General features: G+C 48.6%; 1 protein-coding gene and 1 long non-coding RNA gene across 2 annotated transcripts in view; one reads left to right on the forward strand and one right to left on the reverse strand.

Annotated features, from left to right (window-relative positions):
* The window catches only part of IYD (iodotyrosine deiodinase), a 226,424-nt gene that overhangs the window by 3,117 nt on the left and 211,147 nt on the right, over positions 1–12,160 (forward strand). The gene's annotated exons all lie outside the window — the stretch shown is intronic.
* LOC144761834 (uncharacterized) overlaps positions 3,660–12,160 on the reverse strand; it is a 137,145-nt gene continuing 128,644 nt past the window's right edge. Inside the window, exon 4 of the long non-coding RNA XR_013595914.1 lies at positions 3,660–3,764. This is a non-coding gene — a long non-coding RNA (uncharacterized LOC144761834). The remainder of the gene's footprint in view (positions 3,765–12,160) is intronic.

The raw sequence follows: 12,160 nt of genomic DNA on the forward strand, positions 1-12,160 counted from the left end.
GAGTGGTGCTGTGGCGTTGAGTGGTGCTGAGTGATGCTGTGGGAAGCTAATAAGGAGGATAGATAGAGGGTAGGAAAGAGAAAGGAGAGAAGAGGGGTGAAAGAAGGGTTGGCGTGGAGATGCAGAATGATGAGCTGAAAGATCACTAAAGCGAGGAGGGAAAAGAGCAAACAATGAGAAAGGGAAGGGAATCTATGAGACAACAAACAGGAGGAGGAGGTGTGAGAGCAAGAAAACGTATGGGCGAGAGGGAAAGGGGTTGCAAAGTAAAGTGAGAGAATAGATGAAAACAAGCGATGCGCGCTCTGAGCTGGGGGAGGGCCATTAGCCTGTAAGAACTCGCGGCGGACATCAAAGGAAGGGTGGGAGGGACATTGGCGAGCGAGGGAGTATGCAGCCTGGTGAGTTGAAGTGGCAGCAGAGGCAGAGCGTGGCGCGCACGAAGTGTCTGGTAGCAAATGGTCACCGTAGGTGACCGGGGGTGGGGGAGAAACGGTGGGTGGGACAAACCGAGGAGAGGGTTCTGCAGATCTAGAGGCCTTTATAATAGAGCTTGGGGAAGGGCTTTAGGGCGCATAGAAGAAAGCGCGAGAGGGAAAGAGCGCTGGGTTGGATGTGAACTGGCCATCCACTGGAGGGTTGAAGTATTATATCCCGTGAATTTGACCCAAAGGTATTGGAGCGCTTTAAATGATTAGATTACATTTTTTAGAAGTGAAGAGGGATATCAGAGGAAGACAAGGGCGACAAGGAGAGGAGTAAAATGAATGGGAGTCAGAGGAAGAAAAGTATAGGAAGAAGAGAGGCGTGGCCACAGAGGAAAGGGACCCTGACAGAGAGATGGGAAAGAGAGAAGAAGAAAGGGAAACGAAAGAGAAGAAGGTGGAACTGAGGCACAAAGAGGGATAGGCGGGAAATAAGAGTGACATAAGGAGGAGCAAAAGGAAGAGGAAACGTAAATATGGATGAGAAATAAAGATTAATAGTGAGGGGAGGGAAAGGAAGAGAAGAGGCTGGATCAAATGGAGAAAAGAAGGAGAAATGAGGCAAGGAAAGACAAGAAACACGAGGGAGGAATGTTGGGGTAATTAAAACTGGCCGAGCGTGCGCTGGGGAAGCTTCACGCTTGAATGCCTGAAGTCGGAAGGGTGGGAGGGAACTGGGGAAGCTTCAGATGCCTGGCTTGGACATTAAAAATATGCTATATTTCTCCTGTGCCAAATGCATTTATTACAAATTCTCACACATGGACAATTCTTAAATTTTGTTGAGCCAGAAACGGACGGCATCTCAAACGTAAACAGTTTGATTCTGAACTTTTCGCTATATCTGAAACATACAGGAAATGCATAAGTAACATGCAGGTACCGTCCAAGGTTCACATTGATAAGGGGAAGCCGTGCAACACATTTAAAGAGCTTTAACAGCGTGTTTGCTTTATTCCTGAATGAGAATGTTTAGAATGCTTGTCATAGTTATGACAATTAGTTTGCTCTTGTGAACAAATGGATTCGAGACTCTCCATGAAACTAAACATGGAACAAAAGTTCCAAACAAGTGGGAAATCTAGGTCTACCATTTAAATTCAATTATCAAAAACCAAATAAAATTAAGGATGCTAAAATTCTCGAGGCTGCTGGTTAAAACAAAATGCAAATTAAACGTGCCGTAGATTTTTCAGCAGAAGGAAAGACAAGAAACACGAGGGAGGAATGTTGGGGTAATTAAAGCTGGCCGAGCGCGCGCTGGGGAAGCTTCACACTTGAATGCCTGAAGTCGGAAGGGTGGGAGGGAACCTTTGAAGTGAACAAATAAAATTAAGGATGCTGAAATTCTCGAGGCTGCTGGTTATAACAAAATGTTAATTAAACGTGCCGGAGATTGTTCAGCAGAAGGAAACAAGAAACACGAGGGAGGAATGTTGGGATAATTAAAGCTGGCCGAGCACGCGCTGGGGAAGCTTCACGCTTGAATGCCTGAAGTCGGAAGGGTGGGAGGGAACCTTTGAAGTGTGAAGCTCTCGGCATTGCTGTGGCGGGTCTGATGCGATGATGCGAGGCGGCTCGGGGAGCAAATGGCAAGCGCGTGCCTGGGCACATGCACTGTGCGTAATCTGCCTGCCAAAGCCCTCTTGGTAAGCTTTCCTGTTGCACCTCTATATGTCTCGAATTCTGCAATCCGCAAGCGCATTGGCAGAGGTCGAGACCTAAAAAGTTTCCTTTTTTTCAAAAAAACAAAATTACACATTAGGCACCATATGGTGTAAATGTGTGAAGAGTGGAAATCCATAATTATGTGGAAAGTGCCACAGCTGATGAAGCTGTGGCTCTATTAAAAACCACAAGCTCTAATGGTGGCAACTGTTTTGGTTACATTTAGATGTTCTCTGAGGTAATATAGGGCCTGTTCCTCAAGAATTAGTTGGATATTTACCAGTAAATTAACTGCGTGTTTCTTTGTGTTTAGAATAAACACATGACTCCTCTCCAGAGCCATATTTACAAGGCACATGGCAGGAGATCATTTTTCTTAAGCAGCCTGAAGAGGTGACTACGTGGAAAAGTATGAGTAAGTGGCACAGATAAATATGTGCCAGCCGTTTATTTAATTATGGGAATATTGCCATTTACAACACAGTCTGGCAAAGTTCCTTAATCTGTCTGATCTGCACAGTCACAGTGCAAAATGGATGATCTGTATGAACCCTTATTGTACCAAATGTGAAATAAATTTTCTGAACTGGGGTTATGTGTTTGAGAGCATGAATTCAACATATTTTGAAGGGATGGCATAAGATGCATTACATGCTTAGATCAGAACAAACTCTGAGTAGCCAACATATTTATGAATTTATGTGCCATGCTATAGTGTGTATATGTTAGTTATGCTGGTGAAAGTAAGAAAAAAGAGAAATGTTCTCTAATCTATAGTGGAAAAAAATAAACATGCCACATCATGAGCAATGATTCTGCATAACAGTCAGTGGCGGTACCTCCGCTAATGCAAAGGAGCATCGCCCCACTGCGCATTGAGCAGTGGAAAATAAAAATAAAATGAAAATGACAAGAAGTTATTATCATTTTATTTTCCTTTACGACTTCGGGCATGGCAGAGCTGGCTCGCCTCAGAGGGAGCAGGAGTGGTTTGCACTCCATCCCTACTTGCGCATGAAGCTTTGACCAGCCCTCTAGGGCCTGCCAAACACTCAAGCGTAGTTAGCCTGTTCTACATTGGGCAGTGTTGCACAACCCCATGGAGAACATGCGCAGCCTCCAGTGGCCAAAGAGGCCCTTCAGACCAATCACAACCCTGCTCCTGCAGATGCGGCGGTAAAGCAGGTAAGTTTATTTAGATTTTTTTTCACCCCCTCCCGGCTTACCACCCCCGTTCGGAGGAAGCCGCCACTGATAACAGTATAACTTATCTCCCTTGCTGCACAGCGCAACTAACCGTTAAAGCTCTGGATAATGTAGATTTATATTACTCTTGCTAAAGCAATTTTGCTGTTCTGTGGATTAGTAAATAACGGTTGTTCCTGTTATCCATTTTATGAAACTCAAAAAGAGAACGAGTTAGGAAGGACCTGGAGGGGTTCGAACTCATGACCCTCAAGAGACGGTTACTTGTTTCAAACCTACATATTGTGTAGACATACATACCTGTGGCTTTTCCTTCTCTATATTAGTACTTTGAAGTCCTCAGTAGGAGATGACACCTCCCTCCCCTGAGGGCATGGGTTACGTAAACACACCTGGTAAGTTCTCCTGGGAATATATAGATTTTTTTTTACAACTGTTTATTGGTCAAAAAAATTACACACAATACTGTATTACAGCTATATATCCAGGTCACCGCAAGGTATGAGATGCATTAAGGAATCACATTACACATTGCCACATAGGATCACATTTTTGATAACAGACACAATCATTAGTTGGAGTATGGCCCTGTTCTGAGTTCATAGTACACATACATATCACGTCCAAGAGTCAAGTGATAGACATTTACGTTACTCATCCCCATGTAGAATCACATTCTCAATGTCAGATATGTCTGCCCCTTTGGAGCCGGTCACACCGCAGTTCAAGTGTCGGAGACAGGCAGTTCCACCTCTGTATTTATTCCACTCACCCCATTTACGATCCCGCTTTTTGGGGCATCACATATTTTTGAAGACATCTTTTTCTGCTATCATTACTCTGTCCATATCTCCTGCCCAATCATGCCTGGTAGGGATCACCCCCAGCCCCCATTTCTGTGCAATATTTTGTTTAGCAATGGCCCATCCTAGTGAGGCCCACGTTTTCTCAGTTTGTAGGAGGTCAGTGGCTTCCAGATATTCAATAAGCAGAGCTGTGGGGTGGCCTTCAGTGTCTTACCTCCCGCCCTTCCCATTTGTGTGGTGACTTCACCCCAATATTTCCACACAGCAGGGCAAGCCCAGATGATATGGAAAAAGGTTCCCGTTTGATGACAGTGTCTAAGGCACAGCGGGTCGTCTCTCCTTCCTATTTTGACTAAGATTTCCGCATCCAGGTACACTCGGTGGAGAATTTTCAAAATGAACCAGGTGCAGTCCTATAGGAATCGCCACCTCCCAAGGAGAGACCAGAGCTTCACCCCAGTCATCCTCCTCAAGTTCGCCTAAGTCCGACTCCCATTTTTGCTTAAGGCATATCAGGGGGTCAGGGCGGTTGTTCAGCAGTTTTTAGTATGTATGGGATATGGCTTTTTATTCATGGGGTCAAGTATCAATCTGTCTTTCATAGGTGAGGCCTCTGGCAGGGGGTCATCCTTGGGAAGGATAGCCTTAAGGCCATGGCTTATTTGTAGATATCAAAATGTTTCGGACTGTGCGAGTTTGTGTTTTTGCCGGAGCTCTGCGAATGTAGCTAACCTCCCTGAGATCAGCATATCTCCCACTGTTGAGATACCGATAAGGTCCCATTTGTCGAACCCTGGACAGGTGCTGAGGCGACCCAAGCAGTCTGGCTCCCAAAGTGGTGTTCGTCAAGTAAGCTTGTTGTGCCAGCCCATTTGCTTCTTAAACCTGTGCCATATCTCCACTTTACTCGCAGTGGGCCCTGTGAGGTGTAGTTTCCAGGGATTCGTATACCGTGCCCTCTGGTAACTCCCCTGTCCCATAAGCCACTGAGCAGTGCAGAAATGTGGGTCATCGTGGGCCCCATGGGCCCATTTGTTAACTGCGACCAATTGGGATGCTTGATAGTAAAGTTTAATGTCAGGTAGGGCAATGCTCCCGTCGTACCACCCCAACGTTAATTTTTTTGTGGCTAATCGTGGGGTTCGGCCGCCCCACAGTAACGCGCACACAGCGCTTTCGATGTTAGTGAAGTAGGTGCCAAGGATCTTGTCTGGGGTATTCTGCAGCGCGTATGTGAAGCGTGGGAGTTCTAGCCTCTTGAAGAGGGCTGCACGTTCCAAAAGAGTGATGGGGAGGGAGCACCAATGTTTAACATCGGTTCAAAGACATGCCAGGGGCTCGAGCAGAATTATCTCATAGAATAGGGCCGGATCATTTCTGATGCATATACCTAGGTATCGAAAGCCCCTCAATGCCACTGGGATATCGTGTCCTCTTGTGTTGCTTGGCGGTGTCCCCCACAGTACATAGAACTGGGACTTGGTCCAGTTGGTAGTGTACCCTGAATGTGAGTCAAATATATGGAATATGTGTAGGACCCGCCAGAGTGATTGCGAAGGTGAGGCCATATGTAAAAGGATATCAGCCGTGTATAAGAAGATATGGTCCTTGTGGCTCTCTGTCCACTTCAGGCCACGGAGCAGTGGGTCTCCCATGATCCAGACTGTGAGTGGCTCCAGCAGTAAGGTGAAAAGCAAAGGCCAAAGAGGGCATCCCTGTCTGGTTCCTCTTTCTAATTGAAACGGCCTGGAATTGTTTGTTTACCACCACTTGAGCCGTCAGGCCGGCATATAATAGTTGGATCCATTTTACGAAGTTAGGCCCGAATCCCATTCTCACCAGTACCGCAAAGAGGAAGTCCCACTCGATGGTATCAAATGCCATTATGGCATCTAATGATAACATTGTGGTGTCCTCCTGGATCACATTGCGTCTACTAAGTACCCCGTGCAATCTTCTTAAGTTCAAGCATGTATTCCGCCCAGGCATGAATCCTGATTTTTCCGAATGTACCAGATCTGTAATGAAGGTGATAAGTCTATTAGCCAACAATTTAGCCAGTATTTTAGCCTCAACCGTTAGGAGTGAGATGGGTCGATAGGACCTACAATGATCCGGCGGCTTGCCTTGCTTATGGATGACCACAATGGAGACCAGTCTGATAACTGTGAGCAGCAACCCTTTTTTAGAGCTTTCGATATACATTTGAAGTTAGTGGGGGGATAGTGTTGATGCCATTGGTTTGAAAAATTCGATTGGGAGTCCGTTGGGCCCCATGGCTTTGCCCGAGCGGACATGCTGTATAGCTACTTGGACTTCTCATTCAGTAATTTTGTTTTCCAGGGAGTCTCTATTTTTCCCACAGGGGTCTCTTAAGCAATTGGAGGACTATCCCTCATTTAATTTTATCCCCAAGACCGTTAACGTTCCATGTGAGGAACCAAAGGTCTACATGTGGTCCCATGTGAGTGCAGAAGGTCAGTTTATGTGAGATCGGAGTGGGGTAACACATCAAAAGTCGCACCTTGGTGATGATTTGAATAAAAGACTGTGCTGAATGTCTGTGCGGGAGTCCGTGTGGTCTTATCTTTTGCAGGCGGCCCAGAGAGGAGACACACAGGTATCCCTTGTGACCCCCACATCGGTGTAGCGTGAGCGTAGGCTGTGTCCTGTAGCGTTGTGAAAAAGAAACACTGCTGCATATTATGAACATTTCCCAACAACGGGGCCCCTCCCCCCCAAAAAGGAAACAAGCATGCATCCCCTCCCTAAAAATAGTCCGACCCTCTACCCTCCCTGCATGATGGGCAAGAAACCACCTGCCACCCCCAGCCTGCAGAATGCCTATCGCCCACCCTTAGCGAGTTTGGGTACATGGATCATCCCCAATCCCTTGGGCAATGATTCGTGTTTCACATTGTCTCCGAGCATAAATATCTGGAGAGGAAGCTAAGGTATCTCTCATCACTTGTACAAAGTACCCCCAACACTCAACAGTAGTTATGTAGTTACGTCTCTGGGTTCACTGGTGTCAGCGACAGGCAATCGTAGGTTACAACCATAGAACAGGTCAGAGGTACATATCTCGATTCAGGCAATAAGGCACCACAGAGTCACCCATGTAGGCCATTATCTTGTGTTCGTGCCCCTAGTCCGAGTAGTGCTGTTCTTGTGAGGCTGCCGTGGTGGTGCCACTGCCCCTCAGGGACCCATGGTGATGGTCCGGTCTATCTTGGGGCCTGGTCCCACGACGATCTTTGTTGTGTCGCTTCCGGACTATGCACCAACCCTCGAGACAGTACCATGCATCTTCAGGGCTTGAGAAGGACCATGTTTTCCCTTCGGAACCTACACACCGTTTTGCAGGGAAGAGCATGGTGTATTTGATTTCTTGGTCACTCAGGGCACGTTTCACCTCCAGGAAACTACAGCGCTGTCTTTGGACCTGTACTGTGACGTCTGGGAAAAAGGTGTCTTGGCTGTTATCCACAGTTAACGGTGCGGCTGCTCTCGCTGCGTGCAGTATTACATCACGGTTTCGATAGTTGAACCCCCATGCCAGGAGGGGTCGGGTGGTGCTCCTGGTTTTGGTCCTCCGCCTGGCACCCTGTGGGCCTTCTCGGTGGAGAAATAGTTGTTTAGGCCCTTAGGTTTGAGGTGCTGCACCAGTTTTTCTACGAATAAGTCTGCCGCCTGCCCTTCCGCTCGTTCAGGTACACCCATGATACGAATGTTGTTGCGCCACATACAGACCTCATAGTCATCAAGTTGGCACACCAGTAGGTCCTGTTTACCTTGAAGATCAGTGACTTGGCGCTTGAGGAGATCGAAGTCTGTTGTTAGGTTTTTGGTTGTGGATTCCACCGCAGTGAGGCGCAGGGTCATTTTCTGCATATCTGCCCAGATCAGAGAGACCTCCAACATGACTGTGTGGATGCGGCCCTCCAGGGAAGTACGCACAGTTGTAATGGGACTGGCAGCCAGTATTTCTTGAAACGTGGGTTCTGGTGGGTCAACCTTCCCTTTTTGCTAGGTAAATTTTTCCAGTTTTGTCTGGAGTGCTTGCTGGCTGCCACGGCCACTCGCCATGGTGTTAACGATGTGTAGGGCGCTGCAAGGAAGAATGCGGTTCCAGCTGGTTAATCACGATTCAATTGCGATCTCAATTAACAGAAAAGCAATTCATGATGTGAAAAACACAGATATTGCGAATTCGCAAAATTAAAATAGCGAAATCGCAAAATAAATCGCAGAATCTAGGAGGAACCCCTATAGCGAATCGGAAATAGCGAGAATCAATGGATTCTGCGATTTGTTGTGCGATTTCACTAAATAATCGCAAACGCAATTCATGAAAACTCGCAATTACCGAAAAATTGGAAAATCGCTATTTGCGACGTGCAATTTAAGGAGAACCAAAAGCAGGTGGTAACCATGAAGGGAAATACAAAAAAAAAAAAAACGAGCCACAGGTGCAGTCCTGAACAAACACACTTAAGGATTCACAGTAGGAGCATGAGGACTCTCACAATGCCAGGACTCTAGATGGTGGTCAGGCGGCGAAGGCTCCAGGCTGCAGCACGGAACAGACGCAGGATCCTGGAGCGAATATTCCACCAGCGGGTCACCCTTCTGGGCCAAACTGCGGAGCAAATTTACTCTAAGTACCGCCTGAATGGGGCAATGATCATCAAGCTGATCCTGATGCAGCACCCAACAAGGAGGACCAATGCCGTGCCCACACATGTCCAGGTCTTGTGCAGCCTGCACCTACTGGCCCCCGGAAGCTTCCAGGGGATAGTCGCTGTTGCAGGGGGGATTTCCCAGAGCACCATGTCCCGCTGCCTAAGGAGTTTCCTGGAGGCTATGCTGACCCGGCTACACCACTACATCTCATTCCCGACCAGCCAACAGGACTTGAATGAGACCAAGATTCAATTCTACAACGTTGCGCAATTCCTACATGTAATAGGATGCATTGACTGTACCCACATCCACATCTGCCCACCAGCACAAACGGAATACATGTACTGCAACCGCAAGTCCTATCACTCCCTCAATATCCAGATGGTGTGCAACTCTAAGACTTTCATCACGGACATAGTGGCACAATACCCGGGGAGCACACATGACTCCTTCATATTCCGGCCCAGCGGCATTCACACACGACTGGCCAGGGGAGACTTTGGCGAAGGACACCTACTAGGTAAGTACACATGCCCCCAAATAGTACACTGTGATCATGTAGCTGCGCAGAACAGGCACTCACCCTCTGTTCCTTTCATTTAGGTGACAGCGCCTACGGTCTCCGTGAGTACCTCCTCACCCCATACCTCAACCCTGCAACACCACAGCAACGGCGTTACAATGCTGCACACATACGCACAAGAAATTGCATTGAGAGGACATTTGGCCTTTTGAAGAGCAGATTCCGCATACCTCACAAGACTGGTGGGGCCATCAAATACGAGCCTGAGGTCTTCTCCCGCATTGTGGCCATGTGTGCAATCCTCCACAACATTGCTACCAAGCGCAGGATACCTGTCGAGATCTCTGGCAGTGAGTCGGAAGGGGACAACCGCCCACCTGCACATGTGCGTCATGCACGCGGGGAGAATCCTACAGAAGGACACAGGCGCCGCAACCACATCACTATTAACTGTTTCTAGTGCACACATTCCCCTCACACAACACTGCACTCATGCATAACAAATGTAATAATGACTTGATTTGGATTTACGTGAAACAATAAATTCTTATTGTTCATTCACAATAATGTGGCTTTTTTTGTCCATGAGTGCACATGGGAACAGTATTGCTTCATACATCCCCATGCAGGGGTAGAGGTCTTGCTTGCAGATTCTGCATGGCCCTGCAGGCAGAGTGAAAAGTGACACTGGCGCCTCCGTCCAGACGCACCCAGTCGCTTCTCGCTGTCCTCAATTGCAGTGTTGGCCCGTGATGCTGCAGTGGGCCTGCTGCTGCTGCGTTCACTCACCGGCGGCAAGGACATGTTGCTGTGGCTTGACGTGCCCTCGCTGGCATCATCACCACCCTCTGATTCACCATGGGCAGTTGGCTGCAGACTGAGCACTGCTGCTGTCACCTGATCAAGTGCCCTGGCAACGTCCTGGCAACACTGGACCATTTGCACCTGCATTGCAAGGGACCGGTGGGAAAGTTGTGATGTTGCATTGCCAATAATATGATTGGACCTGGTGTAGGCTGACAGGCGGGTCAGCAGCTGGCGGTGGCGGCGACGCGTGATCTCCTGCTGGGAGACCAGGATCTGGTTATTCTCTCGCACAGCTGCGGTCAGCTGTCCAACATGCTGCGCGGTATTAGTGAGCTGCAGATGTATAGCTGCCAGGTGACGCTCCTGCGTCTGATGTACCGCAAGCATGCGGCGTTCAATGGCCAGGCCAGGATCCCGTGCATGGACAGCCCTGCCCGCGCGTGTTGAGGTGTCACGCAGCTGGCGTGTCAGTCCGCTGGACTGCGACCTGACTGCGGCTGTGCGCCTCATCTGCCTCCTAGCTGCTGGTGGTGTGGCCTGTACCACTGCCGTGGGTGTCAGTTGGAGTGGTTGCTGGGCACCTGTGGCTGCAGGGGTGGCCCTGCCCACATGGGGTGGTGGTGGTGGTACTGCTGCAGGTGGCTGAGATGGTCCTGGTTCAGGTTGGCCCTCACCCTCGGTGTCCTCCGGGTACTCATCTATATGTAGGGCCTCGCTGTCGGTGCTGGGTTGCTCTGCTCCACCTGTGATGTAAATGGGTGCATGATTAATGATATGTAGCTTGCACATGAGATGTTGCTACAGGCATGCAGGCCTGCTTTCCCTGACTGGCTTTTGGAATTACATTGAATTGACAGGTCTGCCTGTGTTGGGCTATCTGGGAATGTTTATTACACTACAACTCCCACAATGCAATAGGGCATTTCAGGTGTGCATGGCCTGCATTACTGGGGTTGTCAAATTGCTAGCTCAGGGGTCATGGCCATTGTTAGGGGAGGGGCTCGCAGTCGCATGGCACTTACCTTGGGATTGTTGGGTGGGTCGGGACGAGTCAAGCTGGGTGACCCCCACGCATTCTTCAGGAGTCAGGGTGTCCTCCACGAGGTCCTCCAGTGGGGTGTTGGGTGTGGCAGTGGAGTCTCCTCCACCGGTGGCAAGTCGCTCCCCCAGCCTCTCCGCAATTCGCTGTTTGGCACGCCCTCTGAGGTCATACCACCTCTTTTTCCAATCGTCTATTGACTGCTGGGTCACCCCGACAGAATTTACCTTGGCGCGGATGCGCAACCAGATGCAGCGCTTGTCAGCCTCTGGCACCCTCCTGGAGTCCTTGCCAAACAGGCGTGCATGGTCCTTACAGACCCCCTCAATTAGGAACTCAAGTTCTTACTCCGAGAACTTAATCTTCCTCTTCCTCCCTGGGGCACTGCTCCCTGCTGCTTCCTGTGACATTTTGGAGGTTGTGGATGTCCTGCTGTGGTGCTGCAAGTTCACTGTTGTGGAGCTCTTCCCAGTCCTGCTTCGTCTTTCAGGCTCAGTGGTCTGAATGAGGGAGGGAACAGCCTACTTCCTGGTTGTGATGTCATCATTGGGCTTGAAATGCGACTTCCCGTTTTTGCGATCTCGCAGTTAGCAAGATCGCAAATTGCGATTTCGGTAATTGCGAAATTGCAATTTCAACCAAGAAATTGGCCGATTCTGCGATTATTATGCGATTGGGGCAAAATCGCAATCGGCAATTGCGGCCGATTGCGAATCGCATTTTTTTCGCGCATTTCTTCATGAATGCCATTCTGCGAATTCTAAATTGCGATTCGGTAAATATCGCAATTTGGAATTCGCAGAATGTTGCATTGATGAATCTGGCTTTACACTACCCAACTAATCCCTTCACGCTGGGGTTCAGTGTGATGCCTAACTTACCAAATAGAACCTGCATTTCTATCTACTGTGCATTTGTGGCGATGAATACTGTCTTTGAC

This window comes from Lissotriton helveticus, chromosome 6 (genome assembly GCF_964261635.1).
Source record: "Lissotriton helveticus chromosome 6, aLisHel1.1, whole genome shotgun sequence".
Classification (NCBI taxonomy): Eukaryota; Metazoa; Chordata; class Amphibia; order Caudata; family Salamandridae; genus Lissotriton; species Lissotriton helveticus.